The sequence below is a fragment of the Erpetoichthys calabaricus genome, chromosome 5, assembly GCF_900747795.2.
Source record: "Erpetoichthys calabaricus chromosome 5, fErpCal1.3, whole genome shotgun sequence".
NCBI lineage: Eukaryota > Metazoa > Chordata > Cladistia > Polypteriformes > Polypteridae > Erpetoichthys > Erpetoichthys calabaricus.
In genome coordinates this window covers 227,024,344-227,045,716 of record NC_041398.2, presented here as the reverse complement: position 1 = coordinate 227,045,716, position 21,373 = coordinate 227,024,344, and the positions used below count along the sequence as shown (strand labels likewise).

The 21,373-nt window shown below is 41.1% G+C and overlaps 1 protein-coding gene across 4 annotated transcripts in view; it reads right to left on the bottom strand.

The window, feature by feature from the left end:
• csgalnact1a (chondroitin sulfate N-acetylgalactosaminyltransferase 1a) overlaps window positions 1-21,373 on the bottom strand; it is a 448,394-nt gene that overhangs the window by 127,002 nt on the left and 300,019 nt on the right. The gene's annotated exons all lie outside the window — the stretch shown is intronic.

Here is a 21,373-nt window from a genome sequence, read left to right as displayed (position 1 = left end):
CCTGTGCAGGACTAAGCGGGTATGTGGGTCTGCTGGAGCCTACCCAGTTGGCATAGGCCACACACAAGGCAGGAACAAACCCTGGACTGGGGAGCCAGCCCATCACAGGGCGAACACCCCTACACACACACACACCCTAACCACACACTACAGCCAATTTAGCATCACCAGTCTCTGTAACCTGCATGTCTTTGGATTGTGGGAGGAAACCAAGCTCAATGGTACTCAATTCACGTTGACAGCCTACATGGATGAAGTGCAAGGACTACATCTTACAGAGATAAGGCAAAGATGAAGAAGAACATTAATTCAAAATTATTCTTCATTTTTCAGATGGCTTTATCCAAGTTCAGGTCAGGTCCCACTCTCTGGAAATGATCCTCTATCTGCCGTAACCAGGTGTTATTACGTGGGCGTCCCCTTGGCCTGCTCCAGCCACTTGGGTCCTCAACAATGAGGATCCTGCAAGCTGCATCACCCTCAGGGGGAGTCTCGCCACATGGCCGTCGTGCCGTAACTGACGCTCCCTCACAATGCAGGTAATGTGCCTCATTCGGACCTCCATCAGCAACTGCTCATATGACACAAAGTCAAACAGTACCAAAGGAGTCCAGTCTTCATCTCAGGTCACTGGATAGCGTCCATGTCTCGCAAACATATAGCAAGACAGGAACCACCAGAACTCTAAAGACTTGGACCTTCGTCCTTTTGCATAGATATTGGGAGTGCCACACACCCCTTTCCAGCGATCTTATGACCCCCCATGCTCTCCCAATCCGTCTACTGCCTTCATAGGAAGAGTAAACCAGAGACGTGAATGTCGCCGCCGAGGTAAGTAAACATCGCAACAAGATTGACACTCTCTCCGCAGACAAATACACTGCTGATGGTTGTGCCCATGAGGTATTTGAAGGCCTGGATCTTGGTTTTTATCCAGGACACTTGCAAGCCCAGACACTCCTATTCAAGATGATTTATAAAAATAATCATGATACAGTACATGTAATATACCTCAGTGATTAGAAAGTAAGGTACATATTCAAACAAATAAAACATCTGCCCAGATGTCAACAGGTCAGCAGAGTCAGTGCCAGGCTTTGTGCAATCAGTGCCAGCCTACAGACAGACAGACAGTGTGAAGTAAAAGAGTGCAGAATTGCTTGGTGCATGCCAAGCAAGGCTAAATGCACCACTGCCATCGACACTCTGAATTAACAAGTCTGAAGACAAACAATGTGCTCTTTTTCTTTTTCTCTTGAGCTTCCTTTCATTTAACATTGTACTTCAAAAGTGGCACAATGTTCAGTTTTACTTTTTCTCAACAGGCTCTAATAATTCATTCTGTTTTTTGCTTTCTTTTTTGTGTCAGCCCTTGTCTGCTTAATTAAACTCTAAATCTCTGTTTGACCTGAAAAACCTGGGCAGGAGAAAAGAGAAAAATAAAAGCACATTGTTGAGGTGCTCTGACCCTGCTGGCAAAGCTACAGTGGACTGGCAGAGGGCACAAGAGACCTGACACAGTTTTATATAGAAAGCTTGCTGCCAAATTTTGGAATGGCCCTAAGGTGATTTAAGACATTAGGACCGCATGGGGAAGAAATAACACACTTCAGGGTAATTTAGACTGATAAGGATTCCGACACAATGTGGTTCAAATAATCCATTCATATACTCATTTACATATCATATTCCAGATTGTGGACAGCTACTGCCTACCCTCCCTCGCTCATTAAAAGAAAGACATGATGAGCCATCTGCTTGCTAACTCTGAATTGTTTAAACTAAGCCCACCACCAATGACAGTGCATCATATACTGTACAACAGGAGGAAGGGGAGGCAATGCAGAATCAGCAGAACTGTTACAGTGGAACAATGTGTGTTGCAGCACCCCAAACACATAACACAACAGCACGGAAACAAATTCTGGTGTATAACAAAGAGGTTTTAATTGTGTGAAACTCTTCCTCACATAAGTGTTTCCCACACTACAGATTATACTCTACAACAACAACAACAATTATTTACAGTATATAACACTCTATATACTCTATCACTCATTCCATCTCTATTTTTTCACTCCTCTGCTCCTTCAGGCAAGCTTTGTCTTCCTCCTCCGGAGTCTGGCTCGCCTGAATGAAGGAGGCTGATCCTTTTATGTAAAACCTGGGAGCACTTCCTCCACAAACACCACAAACACAGTTTAAAGGAGTGTAACAGCACGAGGGGGAAGATTCTCTGGTCCGATGAGATAAAATTGAGATCTTTGGGCAGAACTCCAAGCACTATGTCTGGCAAAGACCTGGCACTGCGCATCACCTACCTAATACCAACTGGACAGTGAAGGAGGGAGGTGGCAGCATCGTGCTATGGAGGTGCTTTTCAGTGGCAGGGAAGGGAAGACTGGTGAGTCAAGTCAAGTCAAGTCAATTTAATTCTTTAAAACAACAGAAGTTGACCAAAGAGTTATACAATACTGATGCGCTGTGCAAGAAAGGACAGAGCCGGTTATACTACCTTAGAAGGCTGGCGTCCTTCAACATCTGCAATAAGATGCTGCAGATGTTCTATCAGACTGGTGTGGCGAGCGTCCTCTTCTATGCAGTGGTGTGCTGGGGAGGCAGCATTAAGAAGAAAGACGCCTCACGCCTGGACAAACTGGTGAGGAAGGCAAGCTCTATTGTTGGCATGGAGCTAGACAGTTTAACATCTGTGGCAGAGTGAAGGGCGCTCAGCAGGCTCCTATCAATTATGGAGAATCCACTGCATCCACTTAATAGTATCATCTCCAGACAGAAAAGCAGCTTCAGCGACAGACTGCTGTCACTGTCCTGCTCCACTGACAGACTGAGGAGATCGTTCCTCCCCCAAACTATGCGACTCTTTAATTCCACCCGGGGGGGTAAACGTTAACATTTAACATTATACATAGTTATTGTCTGTTTTTCACCTGCATTATTATCATTCTTTAATTTAATATTATTTATTGTATCAGTATGCTGCTGCTGGAGAATGTGAATTTCCCATTGGGATTAATAAAGTATCTATCTATCTATCTATCTATCTATCTATCTATCTATCTATCTATCTATCTATCTATCTATCTATCTATCTATCTATCTATCTATCTATCTATCTATCTATCTATCTACAGTTTCCATAAATATGGCAATAAATATATAGATAAAGGAAATACACCAAAATATATAAATTAATTAAAAAAAAACAGTACTCTCATGCATGTTTGAAAAGCAAAGACCAAAAGATAGGATTTGATAGTGGATTTAAAAGTGCCCACAGTTGGCGCTGACCTACACTGCACTACTCCAAAGCTTAGGGGCAGCTACAGCAAAGGCATGGACCCCTCTAAACTAACTCAGCTTCTGGTCAGAGGATCTCAGTGATCTCGAGGGAATTAAGGGTTTAAGAGGTCAGTAAGATGAAAGGGGGCAAACCATTCAGACCTTGAACACAAACAGTAAAATTTGAAACTCTATCCTGTAACGAACAGGAAGGCAGTGAGGAGAAGCTCAGATTGGTGTGATGTGATTCCATTTTCATGTGCTTGTTAAAAGGCTGGACACAGCACTCTGGACTAGATGAAGATGAGCAAGGGATGACTGATTTACTCCAGTGAGTTGCAATAGTCAAGCCGAGAAGAGACAAATGCATGAATTAGTATTTCAAAATCAAGAACAGAAAAGAAAAGGCTTGCCTTTAGTTAATACACTGAGCTGATAGAAACATGCTTTTAAAATGGAAACCTCAAGTCCGCAATCTTGGTGTTACCTTTGATAGTAACCTCTCTTTTGAGAAACAAGTAGATTCTGTAGTCAAGAGCTGCTTTTTCCAACTTCGTCTATTAGGTAAGATAAAGCCTTTTTTATCTTCTAGGGATCTTGAGATAGCTACTCATGCGTTTATTTTTTCTCGCCTCGATTACTGCAACTCGCTGTATTCTGGGATTAATAAATCCCTGATACACAGGTTACAGTTGGTCCAAAATGCTGCCGCTCACTTTCTGGTTGGGGCAAGAAAGTATGACTGTTTCTCCAATATTAGCTTCTTTACACTGGCTGCCTGTCAGTTTTCGAATTGATTTTAAAATCTTGCTGCTAGTTTTTAAATCTTTACATGGGCTTGCTCCTGCCTATTTATCTGAACTGTGTGTTTTACATCAGCCATCTAGAGTGCTTAGATCTTCTGGTCATCTGTCTCTGGTTGTCCCTCGTACCCAGTATAAAACTAAGGGGGACAGACAGGGCTTTTGCAACTGCTGCGCCTCGCCTGTGGAACGCTTTAGCTCATCATGTAAAGGAGTTGTCTACAATTGAACTGTTCAAAACAAGATTAAAGACTCATTTCTATTCACTTGCTTTCCATGACCTTCAGTAATACTGATGGTTTCCTCTTTGTGATTATATAACATTACTTCTATTTTTTATGTATATAACATTACTTCTATTTATTATGTATTTTATTTTGTGTTCATATATTTTATTTCTATTTATGTTTTATGTTAATTTGTTTTGTTTTTCTTTTATTCTATATTGTAAAGCACTTTGGCCACAGCATTACTATGTTGTTTTAAATGTGCTATATAAATAAATTGACATTGACATTGGAGTTAAATTGCTTATCTAATTTGAAGGCATTATCGAAAAACGCAGCCAGAATATTTGCAAAGGCTTTGCAGTATAGGTTGTCAAAGAGTTAAGGTTACTTGCAGGAGCCGAAATAAGATCAGAAGGATAACAAAGGGTTTTAATCATGTAAAATTCTTCCTCACATAAGCGTTTCCCACACTACAGACTATACAACAACAGCAACAACATTTATTTATATAGCACACTCTATATACTCTATCACTCCTTCTGTTTCCTCTGCTCCTTAAGGCGAACTTTGTCTTCCTCCTCACGAGTCTGGCTCACCTGAATGATGGAGGCTGCTCCTTTTATGTAAAACCCGGGAGCACTTCCACCACAAACGCCACAAATGTCGTTTAAATGACTCTAAGAGCATGAGGGGGAAGATTCTCTGATCTGATGAGATAAAAACTGAGCTCTTTTGACAGTTAAACTAAGAAAATTTAGTGACTTCAATATTTTAATGTCTTTCAGACATTCCTATAAGTATTAAGAGAATTTGTTATGCTCAGTTTCAGTGGAAGATGTATCTTTGTATCATCTGTGTTAGAACTTGAGAGGATGAATGCAGTCAAATATAGAGAAGTCCTTGAAGGAAACCTGCTCCAGAGTGTGTGCAACCACAGACTCCTTTCAGCATGACAATGACCCAAAGCATAAGCCAAGACAACCCTGGACTGGTTTTGGGACAACTATTGGACTGTTCTTGAGTGGTCCAGCCAAAACCCAGGCTTAAACCCCATAGAACACCTGTGGAGAGGCCTGAAGATGGCAGTTCAGAGACGCATACCATCCAGTCTAATAGAACGTTAAAGGTATCCACCAGGAAAAGGCAAAAAACTGTTCATATCCAGGTGTGTAACGCTTGCAGAAACTTACCAAAGAAGACTCAAAACTGTAACGCTGCCAAAGGGGCTTCTACAAAGTACCGAATTAGAGGTCTGACTGCTTATATGAATGAGAGATATCAGTTTTTGATTTTTAATAAATTTGCAAACCTCTCTAAAAACTGTTTTTACTTTGTCACTTATGGATTATTCAGTGTAAATTAATGGGAAAAAACAGCAAATGTAGTAAATGTACAACAAAGCAAAGTGACCTGAATACTTTCTGAAGTCACTGTGTGTTAGGATACGTTGCATATAAAAGGAAGACAGAATTTTTAGGACAGGTACTTGTATTCACTAATCAGAATGCTGGAGATTGAAAATATGTTGCATATTTATTAGCACATGCAATTAAAAATGTTACTGTATTCTATACCCTTGACAATATTAACCCTATAATTCTACAAACCTGTTCCTGTCCTGGTAATAATAAGTGCAATACAGGAAAAAAACAAGATAAACCACTATGGAAGGTGAAATAACTTCTATTTAAGAGTTTAAAAAAAGAGTTAACTAAAAGTTGTATTAATGCATTGTAAGATATTTAGCTATACATGTTTTCTCCTTATCTATGAAAGGTTAGTTGTATGCTGTGGCTACTAGGGGGTGTCACTGAACTCCAAACCCCAGACACAACTACATAGAGACAGTCCTGGGTTCAAATAAAAATATTTCACTGCCTTTGACCGGCTTCTTTTGACTGAGCACTGCACAATCCAATCCTTTGCATTTCTTTAATGCTCCACACCACCCAGCAAGCTTTCTCCACCACCTCCCAGCTCCAGCTCCCCAGGAAAAGCAGAGGGCTCCCTTTTAAACCCAACCCGGAAGTACTTCTGGTACCAAACCATCGTCTCTGGGAAGAACTAGAGGGTTAAGCGAACCTGAACGCTCATTTACTGATAGCGCCCCCTGGCAGCACACGAAGAACCCAACATGGCAGTCCAATGGAACCACAACTCCCATGCTGCATCCACACTGGGGCTCACCACAAAGGGACGCTGCCACTCAGTGTATGAGGGAAATGACCATGGCATGAGAGATCACATGTGTGGCCTCCCGACCAGTAAAGGAATCGCTACCCACTATGGTGGCCTCCCAGCTGGCTGAGGGATTCCTATCCATTGCTGCCAGGATGCCATTCCTGGTGCACCAGCTGCTGCGGTGCCACTCCATGACTGCATCCTGACTGGGAGGAGGATTGTCACACCTTCCTTTCAGACCATCAGCTATACTGACCTCCAGGCCTGGTAACGGAAGGGAGTCCATCCTGACTGGGATGTTGGTCCATCCATTACAGTGCATATTAGAAATCATTGGCAATGCACTGCATAAATGCCACCACCATAATTGTCTGACTTTGCAGTGCTTCTTATACTAGGCTGTGCTCTCTACTGGCATAAATAAGACCGTCTTAAACCTTCACGGCTATGGTGTCCAGTCTCAGTTGTTCCACCACCACCGGTTCATACTTTATATACCACATCAGTTGATTTAAAGAGCAATTTTAAAAGCATGAGAGAGTACTGTTTTAGGAACACAATACTATTTTGTGCTATGTAACACTAACAGTATTACACAAAATAAAATAAAGACCGATTTTAAAAATACAGTAACCAACACTCAGTCCACCCCACCATCAAGGGAATAAAATACAACAAAACAGCTTATGATTTATAAAGTTTAAATAACTGACAAGTTAATGTGGAAAAATGAATGGGCCTTTATCACATAAGAAAAAAGAAAAAGTCCAGTACTACATTAGAGAGAAATCAATAGAAAACTGACATTAACAGATGGTCTCTAAATAAAGATGGCCACTAAGAGCCCAGCTGAGCATAAAAAGCAGTGCACAGTATTGACTGCAATGCGATTTCAACTGACAACACCAGTGATCCCATTTAGGAGACACATGGGTGGGTACATGCCCGAGTGCACAACGTTGAAAGTCTTAAAGCCTTCCATCCTTCAATTTATCATCCAAGCTAAGGCTAACATAAAACATTCAGGGGTCATGTTTAATGGACACTAATCTATTTAGGGGTCCGGTTTCTGCCTGTTGCTGCTGCTGTAGGATGCTTTGTCTCATTGTGACCAAGGCAATGCTTGAAAAGCAAACTGGATGGTTAAGAGGGTGCATGTGCCTGTTCGGTTAAATTTTCAAGTGAAGGTGTATGTTCTGAATGTTTTTATTTTAATATGGCATATTTAATTATTCTCAGCAGCTATACCACCTGCACTTCAGAACAGGTCATCCACCTGAAACTAAACATGTCTGGGCTTGGTCAGCACCTGGATGGGAGACCATCTAGGAAAAGCTTGTTGCTGGAAGAGGTGCTAGTGAGGTCAGCTATGGGATGTACTTACCTTGTGGTCTGTGTGTGGATCACAATGCCTCAAGTGCAGTGATGGGGACACTGCGCTGTAGATATGGTGCCATCCTTTGAATGAGATGTAAAACCGAGGTCCTGACTCTCTGTGGTCATTAAAGATCCATGGGCATCCTTCATTAAGAGCAGGTTTATCCCATTGACATAGTTAAATTGTCCACCATGGCCTGGTCATTGTGCCACCCTAATCACCCCCAGTCTCTAATTGGCTCTCTCTCTATCCACTTTACCAGCTAATAGCAAATGTGTGGTGAGTGTACTGGCACAAGAATAGCTGCCGACTCAATATCCAGGCGGGTGCTGCTAATTGGTGGTGGTTGAAGTGGCTCCCTGCTAAGTAAAGCACCTTGAGTAGCTAGAAAAGTGCCATATAAATGTAATTAATGAATTATTTTTATGATTATTATTACAGGATTATAGAGAACCAAAGCAGTCAAGGGTGTAAAATAAGAACTGACCCCTTGGACAGGATGCCAATCTAACAGCATTTCTTTGGACTGAGGGAGAAAACCCACTCCAGAAAATAAACCAGAATCCAAAAGCTGTAGGACAGCAGTGCTGATCATGGCACAAACACTAACAAAAATGTAATATGATTGACTGACGGAAAAAACGTTCATGGGCATTCATCGACAATTGCTGCCTCTTCTATTATTAGCCTGGCTGGTTTGAGAACTGTTAGAAAAATCATCTAATGACTTATAGAACCAACACTGCTGCCTCACAGTTCTACAAGGCTGGACTTGAATGTTGTGCTAAGGGAGACCTGTGCTGAGTGTGCACATTATCCAGGTGGTTCGAGCACACTACTATACGAAAGAGGGTGTAGGTCTCCAAAAAATCCACAAACAAGGCCTATCCTTGGCACCAAGACCCCAGACTCCACAGGCTACCAGACCTAAAAGGGGCCCTGGCTTTCAAAGTTCCAAAAAATTCTTTAATATTTAAAACTATACAACTGAAATATACAAAAATGCTCTTCTTGGAATTCAAAACCTTTGGCTAGGAAGGACAAGGCCAATGAACTATTTTCAAAACTGCAGATATATATTTAGAAATAACTTAGTTATAGATTAACTTAACTTAATATATTAACATTAAACTTATATTAATAACAATATAGATTTACGTGTGCTGAATCCACTTCTCAAATTGGAATTTCTCTACTATAAACCTTTTGCAAGAGATATCGAATTCAGAGAAAAACAGTTAAAAAAAATTCTTTGATTTTCTTTAAAAAATAAGATTTATTTGTGTTATGGTATAAGTATTTTTCATATTCAGAATGTTATCTGAGGTACATTTTGAGCTGAAAAATGGCAGGTCTTTCTCGTTCTTAACATTAGTTGAGATGAAAACAACCCAAAATGAAGTATTTGCTACTGCTCTCAGTAAGTGTTTTTTCTCTATTATCATTCCTTTAAAATAGAATTTATATTAGAAGATTAGAAAGATGCATTTTTATTATTGTGGACAGAGAGAGGCTGGTTGTTTAAATGGTTTTTACAGAAATATGCAAGGTTGGGTTGATCTATCCTTTGTCTTGACCAGTGATCAGGTAAGTAAATGTTAAAAGAGTGCACAGCCTTCATTTATTGAAAAAAAAGCATTTACCATACATTTCTTGTGAATGCAAGTTGAGGAGCATCATTCTTCCTATCTAACATTTGGGGGCAACACGTCTTTAAAAAATCCTTTTCCTGCACTTTCATTTGGAGTTTTTACCTGAGACTATGGGGAGAGGTTCCATTAAGACATTGTTGAAATGCAGAGACCTTATACTGGAAAGTGGAGTGAGTCTGTCTCAACAGCCATCATGAAATACCTTCAGAGAATTATAAGAAGAAAAGACTACCAAGTGACTACATTGTGTAACTATTATACATATTTATATGGCGGCTACCAGGGGACACATCAGCTTCCCGAACATGCAACACAAAGGCTCAGACACAAGTGCTGCACTTAACAAAAGGATTTTTACTCCATGGGAAACTCTTCACCAGAACTGTTTCCCACCCCACGATGACAGCTACAAAGCACAGTAATAAAACACTCTGCAACTCTCTTCAATGTCTCCACCTCCTCTGCTCCTCACAGCAAGCTTCATCCTCCTCCTCCTCCTGACTCTGGCTCCTGGAGTTGTAGGAGACAGCATCTTTTATGTTACATCCAGAAGCACTTTCGGTGTCGTGAAACTGTGGTTCGGAAGCGCTTCCATTTGAGGTGGGAGCCCGACTAAGAAGGGCTCACCCATCCCTGCAGCACCCTCTGGTGGCACTCACGGAACCCAACAGGGCTGAGTCAACGAACTCCAATTCCCAGTGTGCCCTGAGGGAATCCATGTCGATGCCGTATCCCGGGGGGCTGCCATCTAGTGGCTCGGGGGATATAATGCCCTACATAAACGGTCTCCCCCCTCCTTCAATGCCAAAGTAATGTTCCTGGCCATCCTCCACAATATATATATATGCTAGCCATCCCCCATGGCTCCTGCTGACTAGTAGTGAAACAGGACAAACTTTAAAAATCAATAAACAAACAGGTATCGCTAGCTAAGCGGAGAAAAGATGCTGTCCAAAACATGGCGAGAGGTAGACCAAATCGAACTGAGGTTGGTGCGTGAGTGAGGTGGGCCCCGCACGGCTCCCTACTCCTAACGTCACACTTCTCCCTCCCCTTGGGCTTCAGCCTCTGCCTCAGAATAGCGTGAATAAATCGCTCCAGCAAACGAACTATGATGATAATTAGTGCGATGACAGAAGTCGCAAAATCAACTGGAATGTCCAAGCAAATTATAGAAAAAAAACCTGATCAAAATCCGTTAAGTAGTTATCTTGTGAAAAGCGGACAGACATTCAGACAGACAGACGGACAGACATTGGATTTTATATATATACTAGCAAAATACCCGTGCTTTGTAGCGGCGAAATACTGCCTTAAAATTGTTATTAAGAAGAAAAGTAAACATTTTTAAACTGAGGGACAATATACAAATAATTATTTGTTAAGGATCTCATTGTATACCACGTTGTCAGTTCGGCCCTCCGGTTGTAATATGACCAAGCTGTGCACTGAGCTTACTCTTGTGCATGCAACGTACAGTTGGCCATGTGAAAAGCAATCTTGCCTCAAATCAATGCCAATCTTTTGTAGGGCTTGTCCCTGAGACTTAATTGTCATTGCAAAGCAGAGCCTTACTGGAAATTGGAGGCGTTTGAATTGAAATGGGAGATCAGAGGGTATAACAGGGATGCGAGGAATAAAAAGCTCTCCCCTGAGCCACTGCCAGTAAAAATAGTTGCCTCAATTAGGTTGTTTTGCAGACACGTGACCTGAAGTCTCATGCCATTACAAAGTCTCGGTGGCTGTACGCAAATCCACAATCAGGTTTTTTGAGCCAAACCTGTTGTTTTCGTATGAGCCGCTTTTTATTATTGGGATCGTACCTAGAAACAGAAGCTCTAATAACTTGTGGATTTGCGTGCGAATATGTAGCGACAACGTCTCTATGAACTTGTGGATTTGCCTGTGAGTATTTAGCGACAGCGTGTCTATTAACTTGTGGATTTTTCTGCGAGTATTTAGCGGCAGCGTCACAAAGTTGTTTCCGCCTAGCTGCATCAGAAAATGTACCACGACGTCTGATACGCCTCCTTTTTACTGTTTTCTCACAGCTTGGATTGCTGCTGTCATAATCGTTTGAGTTTCATGGTTTGTTTCAATTATGTTAGTATTTGCAGGACTTGTTGTGTTGAAGTGACATTTGGCATCTGTCAAGCGTTGTAAGCATACAACCGGTTTCATCGATAACTTTGCATTCAGCTTTTGAGAGTTGAAACATTCATAAACATCAAAGTGTCCACTACTCAAATCGTCACCTGTGAATCTAAGATATTTAAGAGGCATTGGCGGTTCTCCAACCATGTAAAATAGGCAGGCAGCCAACTACGTGGGAGGCGTGGGGATGGGGGACGCAATATAGGCAGGCAGCCAAGTACGTGGGAGGCCGGGGGACACAGGACGCAACCCCGCCTCACACGGCGACTGAGCTGCAGGCTATGGACGTATATACAGTATGTACATAAGTAGGATTCAGTTATGACCGTTACACGTAGAATTTCGAAATGAAACCTACTTAACTTTTGTAAGTAAGCTGTAAGGAATGAGCCTGCCAAATGTCAGCCTTCTACCTAACACGGGAAGTTGGAGAATTAGTGATGAGTGAGTCAGTGAGGGCTTTGCCTTTCGTCGTGTCGCAAAAGTCAATGAATGACTGCTAATAAAGTGACCAAATTAGAAGAAGTAAGGCAGGACAAAATTTCTTTGTATACAAATCTAAAAATAGCCTACCTAATCTCCAAGAACGCACAAAAGCAAGGGAACGATGGGAGCACCAGAACTCTGCTCACGTCGCTTCGCACCGCAAGCTGCAAGTAGTAAGTCTGTGATAAGCGGAATACCGCTACACTTTGCACTCACGGGATGGAAGGACAATCCCGACCGCTTTTATATAGTGTCTTGATATATATAAAATATAATATATAAAATATAATATATATATATATATATATATACAGTATATATATATATATATATATATATATATATATATATATATATATATATATACAGAGAGAGAGAGAGAGAGAGAGATGTGTATTACCTTACGTTTACTTACATTAAATTTCATTGTCCACAAATCCGCCCAGACAGACAGAGAGACGTTGGATTTTATATATATAGAGATTAGAACATTATAACAATCTGGATGAGAACAGGCAAGTCAGCCCAACAAAGCTCACCAGTCTTATCCACTTAATTCTACTAAAATAACATCAAGTTGAGTTTTGACAGTCGCTAAAGTCTTACTGTCTGCCACACTACTTGGTAGCTTATTCCAAGTGTCTATGGTTCTCTGTGTGATGAAAAACTTCCTAATGTTTGTGCAAAATTTCCCCTTAACAAGTTTCCAACGGTGTCCCCGTGTTCTTTATGAACTCATTTTACAATAACAGTCTCGATCCACTGGAGTAATTCCCTGCATAAGTTTAAACCCTTCAATCATGTCTCCTCTTAATCTCCTTTTGCTTAAAGTGAAAAGGCTCAGCTCATAAAGTGAAGGTCAGGCTGGCTGGATGGATGCTTTAGTAAGCTGAGTGAGGTGCTGTTTCATGTTGTTAGTTTGAAGGTGTTTTTGAATTGATCTACCCATAAAATAAATGGGCAACACAACTCATTCTGGCAATATATTTACACCCAGGTTATAGACTAACTTCGCACCTGAAGGGTTATAATCTTTCAAAAGCCTCAGTTACATTTTAAATCCTTTAACAAGACTGTCCCCTTATGATCCAGAATTAAATTATGTGCCCTTAGAATAAAAAAAAGAAACTGAAGCAAAGGCATGTGTGAAGCTCTCAAGGCCAAATTTGAAAAAGTGAACAATAATGGGGTTATTCACTTGTTTAAATATGTATACTGTATGTTTTTAATATGCACAGATGCTGCCCAGATTACACACTATGGCACACCTGATGACCCTGAAGTGTTTCCTTTGAAGGCCTGCCACCTGAGACGTTACAGTAAAGACAAGGCGTTGTCCATAAATCAAAGTGGTTTGCTGTCCTTGGTCTCAGTATTCTTTTACCGCTACTGGAAATGTCACTTTCAAATATAAAGTTATGCTTCATACAAAATGAAAGGGATCTTGTTATGAAGTTAAACCGACCATGAACATATACATTTGTTCTTCCCCTTTCCCGGCCTTACTCATTATGCCGTGTTTCTCAATGCACTTCATTTCACTCAGTCAAATAAATCAACTCCATTGAAGATGACAGCCTCATCAGGCTTCTTTCAATATTTTTTCACGTGGCTAGACACGGCCAATGGATTCCTAAATTTGTTCAGTTTGTCTTTTGAGTAATAACAGATGTCAGTGGGCACCCCCTTGACCACTCAGTGCCCTGCACAAACGCCAGCTGCAGCCATTTGTTTTTCTCTTTTCCTATAAAGTATGTGGGGTTCCACATACAAACAAGAGAAAGTTAGCAATCAGTGGAGCACCGCTAGCTGCAAGCCCCCACACCCCCTAAACTTGTGTTACACAAACTGGAGGCTCTAAATTGACCCAGAGATGAGCATTTCTGAAACTTGATCTATTTTATTTTTATTTTCCTCTGCACTGTTGTCAAGTGGTCATATCATAATTTAAATGTTGTCATGATTTCATGATAATCAGACTGACGTTTGCTCCGTTTTAATGTGTGCTCAGCCTGACTTGTATGCTTAAATACGTAAATAACCGAGAGTTTATTTCATTTTGTCATTTTTTTATCAGTGGAAACTGGAGCGAGCATTCTGGTCCTGCATTTAATGAACACAGGCACACAAAAATCAACTTTAATGAAGCAGGACCTGCGACTCAGAATTGGGCACAGAGGATGGATGGATGGATGAATATTACTGTTATTTCAAAATAAAGTAAAACCTCGATTATCCATAAGGGGTCTGGACCAAGGCCATGATGGATAAGAGAAAAGATGGATAACAGAACAGCTACTTTAGAAATGATATACAGTTACTTAGTTTAACAAATAGTCATATTTATTTACAAAGCAGAACCATATTAACAAAATATAATATAGTATTAACAAAATCAATTCATTCATTTATTTAAAAAGTGCCTGGCCAGTGCCCATTGTGCTCATACCTTAAGATGGCCCTGGTATTGAGTGGTGCTGGGTGAGGAAAAACAAACGAATTGAAATGATTTTAGCACAAGACTAACATAACAAAATATAAAAAGTGAAGGGGTTGGAACACTCTCACTGTATACCGCTTTGAACGTAATATTAAATGTGTTCATTTATAAAGTTTCACCAATGAGACAATCTGAAGCTTATCTTTTCTTTTGATTTAAATGCAGAAATGCTCAAAGCCAAATCAGTGTCTTTCCATCATGTCAAACCAATCCTGAAACACACTATGTGACAGGCAGCCATGGCCATTACCTGGCTGGGACGCCAACTGCATGGGAAGACTGGAAGGGGAGAGCATTGGCAGGGCAATACCTTCCTCAGGATGCTAGAGGGCAACTCTCCTGGGTGGCTGTAGCACCATGGATTCCCGAAGTTGGAGTTTGGCACAGCCCCGATGGGATCCATGGGGGCCGCCAGTGGGAACTGCAGAGCCCTTCATTGGGCTCTCACCACACCTGGAACACTCCCAGGGCCATCATAAAAGGAGCCGCCTCACTCCATTTGGAGAGCCAGAGTCGGGAGGAGGGAAGATGAAGCTTGCGAGGGAGGAGTGGAGTGGAGGCGGAAGGACTGGGAATCGACAGCTGAAAGAAGGACTGTGTTGTGGTGCTTTGTTTACTGTGCTTTGGGGAGCAGAGAAAATGGCAAGCTATAAATAAGTGCTGGACTGGAACTTGTGTCTGCCTGTCTGTATCAGGTTAGGGCAGCTGTACGAGCCCCGGTGGTCCACAGCTACTAAATAATAGCATTTCTTCTGTTCAATTAAAAGCAGGCATTTCAAAATAATGAATCGCAGCCTTTGTTTTCAGGGGTTCATGTACAACCGTCATCCAATCAGTCTCCAGATCTACATTATTGAAAACTAATTTTGTTGGGTGAAACAGAGCAAGGTGCAGAGGAGAGGAAGATATGGGGAAAAAAACGATTGGCTATGGCAACCCTTAACGGGAGCAGCCGAAAGACGAAAAAGAAGAAGTCAAGCAAATTTAGAAGGGCTCTATGGACAACTGATGGCAAACATATGAGCACTTCCATCTGCCCTGAGGCATTAATGGCACCAATGAAGACAACAGAAACACTTTGATGATTACGGAGACCCTGAAGACCATGCCAGCTCCATACAGTACTCGACCATCCATGCCAGACTCACCTACAAAAAATGAATAAATAACAAGAGCCCTCTGAGCTCCATCTCATTGAAATGATGTCGCCCAAGCTCTGTCACACTGAAATGATTTGCTATACTACAAAATAATAAAGTTGTAAGAAATGTAATATGCTACATTTTATGCCGTGCACTGTTGCCTTCTCGCCTGTTACTGATATTCAGTAAAAAAAAAAAACTGAAATGAATTTATCAACTTACATATATCTGAACGATATGAACAATTGCTGACAAAAAGTGCTCTTGTAAGGATGAAACTCAAAAGAAAATATTCTTTCCATATTACTGTGTGGATCATTTTAAAAGTAAGCAGATTTCATAGCCAGGGTCGTAAGTAAAGGGGGTCAGCTTTGGAAAAGCATGACTCTCGGGACTTTGGCATCAAGCTGAATCTTATGGCTACTGACAGCTCAGGTTTCTCTTGCTTCTTCAGCACAAATTAAGGTTAACTGGCATCCCATCCTGGGGTGGTTCTTGCCCTCAACTCGATGCAGCTGGGTTAGACATTTACTTCCTGCAAACCTTTAACTGCAAGATTGTCTCATGGCAGATCAGTTAAGGTACTGATCATCACTGCTGCCAACTATTCAACAAATACTCAATAAACTTCCCTGGGGTACGCAGGTAACCCAACATGAGTAGATGATCAAAGTATGCCAAGTAAATAGCCAGCAGAAGGAGGTAAGTCAAGTTAAGTTGAGACCTAATTAAATTCAAAGAATGTGTAAAGCCTGAGGATGAGCGCCTTGATGGAGAGGTCTGCACTCCCGCAGGACTCATAGGACCCAATGCAATTGCTTATATCATAGGATTGGCTTTTCGTATTGCAGGCAGGAGCTAGAGTCTGGGAAATAAAAGTTAAATTTAAAACTGAACGTACATTCATTCAATATATCAGTTATGACGCATGCATACACTGCCTTGCACACACCCTTCTCAAGACTGCAGGGCCCGGAGATCAGGGCCATTTCTGGGCATAAGCAGTCTAGGCCTTCTAGTAGTCAGGGCACATTACTGCAGCCCCATGTAGAGATTAATATCTTTATTTTGTTTAGAAACATTTGCCCGGACCAGAACACAACAAAATGTTAATGTTGTGTGCCTGCACTGTCTGCACTATCACAGCACAATCTGTTGCCCAGAAATGGGACTGGGCGACACAACATTTTTTTTAAACAATAAAGACCTACGAACACTCGGACTCAAATCGAATGTCCGATTATATTGTTTTTGCATACTAGCGATACTTGGTCTTAAAGTATGACGACCTACGTAGTCCAACAATAGCACAAACAACAACAGCAATGATGATGATGCCAATAATAATAATCCTGAAACTGTAGCATAGAAGAGACAGACATGGCGAAATAAAACGATCAAAATGGCAACAGGTCTGTAGCTCTTGAGTGAATTGCTAAAAGCTGATTTAACCCAAACTGTGATTGTCTCCAATATGGACCTATATTAAAACTTGTCTTAAAACAAATATCATCCTGTGTTGCTCACCACCTTTTGTGAGATTCGCTCTGTGCACACTAAAGCAGTTGTCCGTTTTTTGGGAAAGGCAGATAGCATTATTTGCATACACGAGCATAGGGTAAATTGGAATTGTGGGTAAAGATTCCTAATTAAAGATAATCATTATATTCTCAGTTTCACTGAATGTTGTCATTATGTTAACTTTTCAATTTATTTTAGTAATTTAAACAACATATATATGTTACGGTAATGTCAAACAAAAAATCAAAATTACATTTGGAATGTCACCATTAACAAAGGGCACACGTTTAGTTGGTGGTTTAAATAGACAACTCTAGAAATTAAACTGTACTTTTAGCAATAACTATGTGTTTTTTTTCTTAATTTTCTTTAAAGAAATGTTAAAAGCAATAAATGAACCCTACTAATACAGCCCGATTCCTACTTATTTTCTGAAATGGCACCCCTCAAGAGCGCATTTTTTGAGTCTTATAAATAGACGTTGCTATAACTCAACATTGTCAAATTGTGAATTCGAAGTCCTAAATACTTTGCTTTTCCCAGTCCTGTCTCGAGGTCTCAATGTACGGGTCTGGCAGTGATGATTCCTCTCATATCAAAGGGGGTGGCAAGGCACCATTTACAAATTCGCCTAGAACAGCAAAAATTCTTATGACTGGCTCTGCCAGACACAGCCTTACATCCGCTGCGGTAGAAACAATATTAAAAAAGGAGAGTACAAGATGGTACAACTCAGTAAAGGGAAGTCTGACATTAGGCAGTCATTTTCACTTGTTATCGATGGCAACTAACTGCCACTTGCTTGCTGTGATAAATGTGCCAACATAGAGTGGACACAAGTCTGGCACCTCAGGTTTAAAGCGCTATGTGTGCGCATTAGTGATGGTCAAACTAAACTGACATTGTAGCCAAACCTGTCAAAAGTGACAACTAATGCTAAAAGTGAAGCACTGGATAAATGTGTGGATTTTGTTTTGAAGGATATTGGGCTTTACGACACCATGTTTGGTGAAGGCTGATATTCAACTTGAGCAGTACCTGGTTGATACGGCAGCCATTGGAAAGTCTGAAGGTTAAAGAGTTACTGCCTCATCTGATGACTGCATCGTGGCCCGGGGTAGAAAAAGCCAAAAACTGAGAAAGGATATTGTACATGACATGCTAGAGACCGTTAATAATTATGTGTGTACTGTCACAACTGATATTTGGACCGAAAACTTTGTAAAAAAACTCTTTCATATCTGCTAGCATCCATTGTACTGTATTAATGAGAGCTACAATCAGGTGTCAAGGATGTTTTTTGCAACTCGTTTGAAGGAGGCATGATAAAAACGGGTAAAAACATTCACAATTTAAATTTAAGAGTTTTCAGAATGGGCGGCACAGTGGCGCAGTGGGTAGCCCTGCTGCCTCGCAGTTAGGAGACCTGGGTTCGCTTCCCAGGTCCTCCCTGCGTGGAGCTTGCATGTTCTCCCCATGTCTGCATGGGTTTCCTCCGGGTACTCCGGTTTCCTCCCACAGTTCAAAGATGCATTGGCAATCCTAAATTGTCCCTAGTGTGTGTGTGTGCGCGCCTTGCGGTGGGCTGGCGCCCTGCCCAGGGTTTGTTTCCTGCCTTGCACCCTGTGTTGGCTGGGATTGGCTCCAGCAGACCCCCGTGACCATTTAGTTAAGATATAGCGTGTTGGATAATGGATGGATGGAGTTTTCAAAATTGACTATTACTGACTGAGGAGCAAAGACGATCACTGGCTTCACGCGGCAGCACAATATTAAACTGTAGTGCCCACATTCTTAACACAATTCTCTCAAGTGCTTTTACACCAGCAGTGATGGAGAGAGCACACAAAGTTGCACAGCTTCTGGCTAAGATAAAAAAAAAAGTTAGTCAGGTATTTTATTTTAAACATTCTGGACCGGTGATCCTCAGTGTCGGTCTTGGGGGCCCACTGTAGCTGCAGGTTTTTGTTCCAACCAACGTCTGTTTTTAATTGGACTGCTCCCCTAATGAAGTGATTTGTTATTACCCAGTTTCTGTGTATTGGAGTAAATGTAAAAATTATGAAACTAAGTTTGGTCAATTTTTATTAAAATGTACTAAGCAGGTACTGTATAGTATATGGGAAATTAATTTTTTACCTTTTTACAATATTTTCATCCTGATTTTCATTGTTCTTTTCCAGGTTTTCTGGTTACTTCATCCATTATTTACTAATTAGTGGGTTCCGACGATAAAGTAGTTGCAGCCTTTCATGATTCAGTGTTGTTTTCCCAAGTATCTTCTCTGCTTCGTTTTAATTGTCATCATTAGGATACAATGAAAGACGCGAACTACACAGAAAATACAGTATCAATATATGCTGGACAGATACCCAGTGATATATGGCATAATAGGAGCTTCTTCTTCATGTTCAGTTTTTCTTATTTCTATCCAGAGTGGATGTGCTTGATCAACCTTCACCAAACAGCTCGGTCCTGCACCCCCTCCTCAGTCAGACCCTTTCCCTACAAATCTTCTTTTATTTTATCCATCCACCTCCGCTTTGGCTTCCCTCACATTCTCTTCTCCTGTACTTCCATTCCCATCACTCTTTTGCCCACATATTCATTGTCTCTCGTCATCACATGTTCATACCACTTCAATCTACTTTCCTGTACTTCCTTCGATAACCCAAAATCTGCTTCAAGAACGAGCCAAATTATAATTAAAATTGAACAATACCATTTTCAAGTAAATTGTGACACCGGAAAAGATTAAAGCCGTGAATGGGACAGGCACGTTAAAGATGGGGTTTTAGCTGTTCTCGTCTTCCTTCTTGAGTTAGAGTTACAAGACTCTTGCTGTCTTTTTGTACATTTTGTGCCTGAATCATAATAATGTGGCACAGAGGAAATAATGAAGATACAAATTTTCAAAAATGCATTTTCACTATTTATAATTTAGACACTAAACTGTTCAAAATATCAGGGCGATGTAACATCTTTCCATGATTGTCAATAACTAACCTTTCTTAGGTATAAATTACTTACAAATTGTTGCTGAGCAATAACCTTGGAATGTTACAAAGTATAATGTTATAAAGTATAAACCCTTGGCGCTTATTTTTTTTAAATTTCTGGATTTGGAATTGAGGCTAGCAAATGTTACCCCGCTGTATAAAACGGTGATTGAGTCGATTCAAGTTACTACAGGCCAGTAAGCTTAACTGAAGTTATTGGAGGGAATTACTGTATTAAGGATAAGATTGAGCAACAATATATATATTGTCACGCATGGCTGCCTAAGGATCACCTTCCAGGCTCAGAAAAGGTATACAATATCCTGCCAGGGCAAGTGGTGGCGGCAGCGCTAACAATGCCATCTCTTTTCTCCTAAGTAGCTCAGAGAAGCTGCCCAGTTGGAACACCTCAGCCCCACTCCTGTTCAGCTAAACCATGCCTCTTCTGGTTGTGATGACATAAATTCGAAGGCTCCTGGAAGATGGCATCTTAGTTTGAGGAACACAGTCCTGTATGACGGAGCTCCCCAACCCAGACCCACTTGAGAGAGAGATGATAATTTTGAGAAGCTGCAGAAGTTAAAGAGGCATATATTATGCCTGATTTCAGCTCACCACTGCACACTCATTTTTGCTCTTTGTTATGGACACTGGCAGTAGATGGGGTGGCCCAGTTGGCACCCCAATTATTCTTTGATTCTCCTCTCCCTCATTTGCACCTCGCTATATATATATATATATATATATATATATATATATATATATATATCATATCCATCCATCCATCCACTATCCAACCCGCTATATCCTAAGTACAGGGTCACGGGGGTCTGCTGGAGCCAATCCCAGCCAACACAGGGCACAAGGTAGGAAACAAACCCTGGGCAGGGCACCAGCCCACTGCAGAGCTCACACACACACCAAGCACACACTAGGGACAATTTAGTATCGCCAATGCACCTAACCTGCATGTCATTGGACTGTGGGAGGAAACCCACGCAGACACTGGGAGAACATGCAAACTCCA